The sequence below is a fragment of the Phalacrocorax aristotelis genome, chromosome 8 (genome assembly GCF_949628215.1).
Source record: "Phalacrocorax aristotelis chromosome 8, bGulAri2.1, whole genome shotgun sequence".
Lineage (NCBI taxonomy): Eukaryota > Metazoa > Chordata > Aves > Suliformes > Phalacrocoracidae > Phalacrocorax > Phalacrocorax aristotelis.
The window spans coordinates 23,990,886-23,999,905 of record NC_134283.1 but is presented as its reverse complement, the minus strand read 5'-3'; positions in this window follow the sequence as shown (position 1 = coordinate 23,999,905).

Below are 9,020 nucleotides of genomic sequence, written 5' to 3'. Positions count from 1 at the left end.
CCTGATGTCATACTGGATCTTTTTTAAAAAAAAAGATGTGATAATTTGGATTTCTAAAGAGCTCTTTGGTTCTAGGTAGCTGGTTTTTGCCGTTTAATATGTAGTAAGTTCAGTGTATGCTTTACTGTAGGAGTAAAACCAAGGAAGGTTAATCTTGTCTTTACAGGAGGGCTTGGTGGTGACAGAGGCTGTGACTGTGGGACAGCCAGGCAGGGAGCACAGCACCCATCTGAACCCTCGCTCTGTTCCTACCTTGGGCTGTGGTTAGCTCTGCTCTTGCCTGAAGCAGCCTGGTGCAGCTGCCACAGGTCCCACAGAGGTGGGGGTTCAGGGGTCGCCCCAACTGCTTGAGCACAGCACTGGTAGCCAGGATCAGTGCCCAGAGCTGGGAGCTTGCAGAGCCTCTGGGGGCCTTTGTGGCAGTATTTCTTTCTAGGGCAGCTGCTGGCTAGAGGAGGGGTTTGAAGAAATTTAGTGTGGCCCCCGAATGGCTGTGCCCCACTCTCTTCCCTCCTCAGGGGCCTGGGTGGCTGGACAGCCTCAGGTGCTTGGGGCAGAGGATTGTGGTGGGTCCCAGACATAGCTTCGTACCATGTGCTGGCCACGGAGCTGTCGGATCCTGTCACCTTGGTACCAGCTGGGTGCAGGGACTGTTGGGGAGCATTTCCCTCATGTTGAGCATCTGGGAAAGCCCTTGGTGTCCCAGCAATGAGCTCCAGCTCCACTTAGGACTTGGAAACAGCCGAGCAGCATGCCGGGCAGAGAGAGCATCATCAGGCTGTGCACTCGGGGGTCTGTGCCTGGCGGAGAGGGAATGCTGTGGGGAGCTTGGAGGGGATGAGCCCAGGTCCCAGTCATCAGCCAGTGCCTGTGAGTAGGGGCCTTCAGGTTCAAAAACATCTTGGTGCAGAGTTAGAGCGTCATTAAGTAGGACTGGCTGTGGGCCCATGGTGACTCAGTCTCATCTTGTTTGCTGCCCTGCAACAGCCCAAATCCAGTAGAAACCTGCAGTGGCTTCTGCTGCCAGACCTTGGTGCTGGCAGGCGGAGGACCTGTGTGGATTGGGTGGTTGAGCAGCTGTCGAGAGCCTCGGGTATATTTTTATTGGGAGATTGTTGAGTTGGAAGCAGCTGTCTTGCATACAGGTGGGCTGGGGGAGCAGGTCTATCTCCGTTGCTGTGCCTTTGGGTCTTGTTTTGCACCAAGAGGTGGTAGAACTAGCAGGAGGCACATGAGTGTCAGGAGTGCGCAGTGCTGTGTGGGGAGGCAGGGGCTGGCCTGGGGGGGCCAATGTGCCCTGGGCATCACACCATGAAGGGCTCTCTGCTAATTGCTGGTGTTCCATTTTCAAACCAAAGAGCAGTTGTGGCCAAAGCCTCTTGGGAGTAAAACACGTTTCTGCTCTGTCCCTGTGTTGCACTTCGCTTCTTACGTTTATTTGAAGAGACTTTCAGGATTCTTCATGCTGCCTCCACTTTGCCTCTCACATCACTCATCGCCCCACAGCACCCAAGAGGGTTGCCGTGCTGGAGCTGGTGTTTCGCCAGCCTCTTGACAAGTGCTTGCGAGTGTCTTCAAGACCTGGTTGCCAGACTGCCTGAGGTTGCTCTGTAGGGTTAGAGTAGGGGATGGTCCCTCTCGAAGGGTTGTTCTCTTTGGCAGGCAGCTTCAGCATAGGGTGCCGCTAGGGAGGTAGCAGGGAGAATTAGGCTGGCTGAAGGCAGTGTGGATGTTGTCCAGGAGATAAATCCTGCTCTCTAGGGCTGCTGTTCCTCTGGCTTCCTGGGTCCAGGAAGAAGGTAGTCTGTTACCTGGGCTTTTTTTCCATATTTGTTTCCCTTTACCCTACCTACAGGATGCCTTTAGCTGTGTCTCAGCCCCTTTCTCTCCACAGCTATTTTGCTTACACTTTTATAAGACCTTCTAGGCTTCTTTGCCCTTTGTTCAGTTCTTTATTTGTAAGCAGTGGTTTGGTTTTCATCCCTTTCATAATTTTGATTGTGAGGTCTCTTCCCCCTCTCCTCCCCTTCCCCTCTGCCCAGTTCTTCTCCCAGGCTGGATTCGGGTGATACCAGACCACTGGTGTTGAGGTCAGGTGTTTGGAACCCAAATCTTGCTGGAAACCAGCAGGTGCTTCTGGTCCTTCCCCCAGGAGGTCGCCCGTCTTACTGGGCATGGATGATGCCTGTCGCCTGGCAGCTTGGCTTAGTTGGGTCATGTCTGTGGTACAGCTGGCTCTGGCAAGCAAGTCCAAGCCAGGACAGACAGGAGCCAGAGCAGAGCTGTAGGAAACAGGCACTGAGGTGAGAGCGGCCATTTCCGTGGTGGGTCCCTTTGCCACATCTCCAAGGGTGGGGAGTAAGTTGGTGAAGGGCTGTCACCCATTCCTAGGGAGGAGTCATGGGACTGGGGTGGGGCTGGACTTCTCAGTTCCCCTGGGAATGCCTGTGGAGCAGCTGTGTGCATTGGGCAGGTGGCTGAGCTGAGTTAGCCATAGTGTGGACATCCCTGGGACTGTAGGTATGCCCAGGTGCCCCTGCCAGCTCTCTGGGGAGCAGACTCCATCCCAGTGATGTGGATGGGAACAAACACACACTCTGGTCTTGGGGCCCATGTGCTGGAGTAGGGGGTGAGGGGAAAAGCGTCCTCTGAACAGTGGTTTGGGACCATCTCTGAGTGCTCAAGCCTGACCTTGCACTGTTACAAGGGAGGAGGGCGCTATCTACACTTCCCTGTGGTATTTACCATCAAGTCCGGGCTGCATCCAGAGCCTGGCTATTAATAACAAGCAAAAAATCCCTGTTGTTCTTCAGAGTTTGACTCTTCCTCTGTTGGGTGGTGAGTTCATGTGTGGGAAGGTTCCTGCACATGCAGGCCTAACACTGAGATGCAATAACAGTAGGCTGGAAAGGTTTGGGGATGGCCTGGCTTCTCCCAAGTTGCCAGTCTCCCTCTGCAGCATTTCCTAGCAGCTGCCTCTGCCACTTTCTGGATGTGGAGATGCTGTTCTCGCAGCATGCCTGGGGTGCTTGGCGGGGAAAGCAGGACCACAGGTGGGAGCTGGACCATGGGCTTGTCTCTGAATGCCTCTGAGCCATGGATCTGAGGGATTTCATGGCTGGTGAGGTACTTGGGCTCCTCCTAACCTGCACTTGTGCCATTGGCAGAGTTCCCAGGGCTGTGGGAAGTTGCAGCCAAGGATGATGAGGTTTGTGTGGCTTGCAGTGCCTTTAACACTGCTCTCCATGTGTTTCTAAGATGATACTCCATGTATGTGTGTATATATATTGTATTAACACATCCTGCTCTTCTGTGTGAGTGTCAAATGGTTTTGCTTTACTAATAAATTTATAGTTATTTATACCTTCCTGTGGATGTGTAAGATTTCTGGAGCGGAGACTGTGTGCTGGGCACCACCTCCCCTGTCTGTCTGAGCTCTGTCTGACTCTGCTTGATTTTTTTTTTTCACATTTTCTTTCTTTCCCCTGAACTTTTTTGATGGAGAAATGATGGTTCATCTGCCTGGTAACCAGAAGTTGAAACACAGGGTACGGACAGGCTCCTAGGGGCCAAAAACCAAAAGCAGGCAGAGTCTGCAATGGGGTTTTACCCCTGCCTAGGGGTGGACTGCTCCCTCCCCAGAGCATGGCTTGCTGCTGGGGCTTCAGAGCAGAAGCAAGCAGGATTCTCTGTCTGCTAGAAAGGAGCAACTGTTTAGGAGGGAGAAGCTGATGCATGTTGTTCTCTGAAGACCCCAGCCCCATGCACAACTGTTTTTCCCAGAGGTTTGTTTCCCCTCGCCCTGTGATAGCAAGAGGAGCTAGCAACCTGCACACGACCTGACTTGCTCCATCCCACACCCAGGCCAGGTAAGATGTGTGTTTGTCTCTGGATCGCTAAGAAAGCACTTCTGGCTGAAGGTTTGGGAAGGGGATGAGGTGGGATGGAAACCGAGGCCAGAATGAGGACAGCACTCGCCCAGGATCACACTGCTGGGAGATGTCTCAGCATCCCTTCTCAGCTGGCTGCTCCATTCAGAGCTCCTTAAATTATAGTGTAGAGGTGCTTGGGAGGAGGAGGAGGGATGTCCCTATCAGCTGATGCTAATAATGGGTTGGTCACCAGTCCCTCCGTGGCAGCTGTGCTGAGCCCCAGGAGAGCGTTAGTGCCACTGAGCGGGATCGTGCCTGGTGGCAGAAGGATGATACCATTCAGAGCTGCTCTAATTTCTTATTCCTGACTGGATGATTTCCACAGGAATACAAAAAGCTGAACTGCAGGTGATAGTCCGAAACTGTGCCCATGTTTGAACTTCACATTTTGAGGAATATTCCATATCCTCAGGGCAGACAGCCAAACTGCATCAGCACCACTGGTGCTTTACCGTGGGCTTTTACTTTCTCATCTTTCAATTCCCTATATCGCAGCAAAGCTGCATAATTTTTTGCATCTGCCGGAGCCCCAGGGTCCGGCTGGGGGAGGACCAGGAGCAGTTGGTGGGAGCAGCATCTTCTCAGTACCTTATTAAGAGCCTCTTAAGGTCTGGTTGCTTTTCCAGAAGACCATACGTACTTGGCAGCTGTTTTCCATGCAGGTATCATCGCCCATCCCTCCTGCCATAGCCCACAAATGTGAAAGCTAGGGATGCAAATGAAAGGATAGCAGAAGTGGAGGGAAAGCAGTTCTGCAGCAAACATTCTAGGAGTGCTAGAAACATCATCCAGGTGAGGAGTAGAACCTTCCCCTTCCTCTCTGGGGTTCCTCTGGGGCATTTGCTTGCAGAAATAAGTCAAAGACCTTTGTAGACAGGTCTGGCTCAAAGACAAAGTGTCTCCGGAGTGTCCTTGAAGGAGGTGCAGGTTTAGCCATCAGTGATGCTGCTTTTTTTTTTTTTAAACCCCTCGCTGCAGGATTTTGTAAACCTGAGCCTGCAAAAGTCCACTTGAAACTGGCCCTGCCTTGCTTTGCTCTTCCAGGCAGCACCATCTTCTCAGGTGGGACCTGGGCCAGGCTGTGCCCCGAGAGGCACAGGACGAGGGCCTGTGCTGCTTCTGTTGCTGATCATGCTGTGGGGGCAACAAGCTGATTTAACCCTGCGCCTGTCCAGGAGCCACCACTGCTCCCCAGGATCTTGCTGTTGGGCCTGCCACAGCTTGGTCCCCTCACAGGGGTAGTTTTTCCTGGTGATCCAGGGTTTTCAAGGCATTATGCAGCAGCCCTTGTGGCCTGCTTTCAGAGCCGAAGCTCCCCTGACACCCCCAGCCCTGGTGCAGGGGTCAGCACCCATCCTGCAGGGGGAGAAGAGGGTTTGCCTCCCTGCATCAAGGTGTGCATTTGGGATCAGCTGAAGCTGCTGACAGATTAAACTGAGGTTTTGGGGGTTTTTTTAGAGTGCTGGAGCATCTTCTGCCCTCAGCACTCAGCAATCCCCGGCCCTTGCAGCCTGGTGATGGAGGCAGCATGCCAATGGTGGCCATCTCTGGGCTCATCCCCCTTTCCAGTGTAGGCTGGGCCAGGGGAGGAGCGGCAGTGGCCCATCCACTCTGTGTGATGATGGTGCATGCATATGGGGCTTTGGCATGTTTGGGGACACAGCTTGCCTCACTTGCCCCTTAGCATCACTGGCCAGTGGCTACGCCAGGGCTGGTAGTACGAGTGGCTGGGAAGGCAAAGGGACATGGCGGGGAGACCCTGATCCCATAGAGTTGCTGGGGCTGGAAGTTTTAAGCAGGCACTGTGACAGCCATGGGCTGGGTGTCTGAGCCCACCCCAAGGAAGGGGAAACTGGGATGATCAGGGCTACCTGGCCTAGGATGGGAGGGCTGAGCTCCTCTCCTGGCCACTGTGGAGAGTTTGCTGCCAGTTCCTGCTGGGGTAGGGACAGTGCTCCCAGCCAGAGTCACAGGAAGCAAAATGAGGTGAGCTGAGGCTGGGTAATGGCTTTGGTAGCCAAGAGGCCTGGGACAGTGCGGCAAGCACCTTTGATTTGTGTTTCTACCATTAAAACCAGTGGCCAATGCTGGGCTGTAAGCAATCATCACTCTGCTTCAGAGTGAACAGTATCTCAGAAATACAGGGATGCTTTTCAGTTGGCTTCCACTGGCCCTGTGGCTGGGGAACAAGGTGCAATTTGGGAGACCACTGTTCTGTGCCACAGTTTCTCTAGCTGTGAGCCAAAGCTGCAGAGGTGTTGGGCTGGAACCAGACAGGATGCCTGCCAGGCTGGTGACACCCATGGGGTGGGGGAAGGGAGGAATCAGGCCGGGGGCTCTGGTGCTGCTCTAGAGAGCTCTGGCCAAAGACAGAAGCTGGGGCTGGAGGTTGAGCAGTGAGGCTGTGCCAATACCAGGATTCCAGGGTGTGACTGCGACTGAGATTAAGGGTGATGGGAAAGCCTGGCAATCATGCAGGGCTGGAGGTAAACGGATCAAGTAGCAATTGGCAGGGTCAGCAAGGGGAGGTTTAGCTCAGCCTGGCACAGATTTGCTGCCTCCTGCCCCAGGTCCTTCAGGGTTGGGGTGGAGCCACGGGTGGAGCATCCCTGGGCATATCACCCTTAAGCACATCACCCTTGTATTGCCCGACAGGGGGTTCAGCAGCTCCACTGCTGCTCGTCTGCACATCCCTGTGCCCAGCTGCACCTGGGCGAGACAACAGCCTTCCCTGCAGCACTGCTGGGTTTGTGCCTGGCTGGTGAGTGCCTGGGGTAGCTTTGGTGGCTCCAGAGATTTTGAGGATACGCAAACCAGCTTGATTTTGGGGTCTTTGCACTATTCTCCACCAAAGCCAGGCTGGCTGCTGGGAGGGAGCTGCGACGTTCAGAACAGCTGGGTGCCAGTAATCCCATTTGCCGGCAGAGTTGAGCTAATCCTTGCAGATCCCTGAGCGGATTGGGGTAGGTTTGGGGGGTCAGTGGCGAGCTGTGGTGGCCAAGGAAGCCCACGCATCCCTGGGGTGGCTTCCTGGGGAGGCGGTGGTGAGCGTGTGGGGGTAAGTGGCAGCGATGGAGGTGAGGGACGCGGCTGGGGTTTCTGTGGGGCCACCTCTGCACATTGCAGGGAGGGTTTGGTGCTCTGACAGAGCTGGAGATGAGCCATGGCAGGTTCATGGGGAGTGATGCTGCAAGGGCAGCAGAGCTGGGTAACGTGGAGGGGTTTGATCAGATTCTGGAGTGGAGGGAAAGGCTGCAGTGCTCCCTGCTACAAATGGGGATGGCAGGTATGCACCCTGCTTCTTGCTCTCAGAAACTGGGGCCCTTCACCCACCGGTGCAAGCACCACAGAGCTGGCACAGTGGGCAGTGGCACCAGCCAGTGCCTGCAACACAGGAGTATACACATGGCTGCCCACTCTTCAGTGCCATTGCAGGCAAATCCTGGCTGGTTATTTCTGTTTCTTCCAGCAACTATTTTTTGGGGTGTTTGACAAATATTTCTGTTCCTCTCTTGTTTGGATGTGCCAGAGGAATGGCCCTGGCTCTCCACTTTCCTTCCCAGGCCAAGGACAAGCTTGAGCTCCAGGTTTTTACAGCTGTGCAAGCGTATGTTGAGGGAAGAGGAGACCTCGGCTGCACAGGGGGCTCGCTCCAGCCCTGGGGGCTTTCTCAGGGTTTGCTTGGCCTCAGTCATGCGCATTAGCCGTGGGCTTCTTTGGGACCTGTGAAGGTCCCAAAGCATGGGTGGAAATGCCACTGTGCTGCATGGCGCTGCCGGGTTTTCCTTACTGTTCCTGAGGCATTCTCAGCTTCTTAATCTCTATACCTAGTGGGAGGTAAAAGGCAATTTCTTAATTGGTTTCTGGTCATCAGGCCTCCTGGGAGGTGTTTTACAGCCATCTTGTCCCGCTTTGGGGCCATGGGGGTCTCTGGGAGAGCTGAACCTGCCTGTGACATGCCAGAGGCTGCAGGTGCCGCATCCAAACACGGCTTCTGGGCTTGCACAAGGTGGGGGCAAGCAAAGAGCTGAGGACGCACATCACCTTGCCCGGGAACCTCAGCTCGTTAAGATTTAAGGTGCCAGGCTTTGGACAGCTCCTGATGAACCGCCTTGAGAGATTTGAAGGCATTCTGCATGCCCAAAACCTGAAAGAGGGGTTAATGCAAAGAGCCTGGCACTGAGCAGCTTCCTGTCCATAACCTGCTGTGTATGTGGTCATGTGTTAACCTGGGATCAAAGATCCTGTGCAGTCTCCTGGCTGGGCTAGATTGAGCTCAGGGATCTGCTTTCTCTTGCCCTTCACGGGTGTCTCCTGTGAGCAGCAGCACGGGGGCTGCCCGAGATGCTCCCGAGCCCCTCATTGAGCAGAGTGGGGTGTCTTTGGAGGGACATTTTGGGCAGAGCAGAGCTCTTTGGAGGGGCGGCAGCAGCAAACATCTCCAGTTTAAGCTGGGCAAAATCCCCCAGCTCTTGTCTTGTACCCAAGCATGGGAATGTGCAACATCATTTGGCTCACTGGTGCTGCATCCCAGCCCAGACTTGCACTGAAAAGGGATGAGGAGACCCAAAAATACTGAGCAAACAGAGCCTTAACAGCTGAATCCCTGCTCTGCAACATCTTATTTTTACGTATCCCATCAACATCTCAGCAGCCACTGCAAGTCAGCCCTGGCTGCCTTTGCTGCCTGCCCAGGCAGGTGCCTGCCCCAGCGGCCACCATGACCCTGGGCCATGGCTGAAAGGTGATGCAGCAGAGTTGTTTCCTAGGGGCAGAACGAGTTGATACATGTGTTGGTGTGTGAACTTGCCTATAAACAAATTCTGCTCAAATTACTGTTATTTTTCATCCCTCGAATGAAAAACGAGGGGGAGAGTAGGGGGCCCTGAGCAGCGCATCACAGTTTCTGAGATCTATCTCCTACAGTTTCACAAGCACTCTTCCCTGTGCAACCCTAGCTGTGGAGGGTTGTGGATAAAAAAAACCATAACAACCTAGACGAGTGGTTACATGTAGGAAAATCAAGTTTAACTGAGCCCGTGAGCTTAGAATAGAGGGCTTAGTTTGCTCCCAATAACAGTGAGGGGT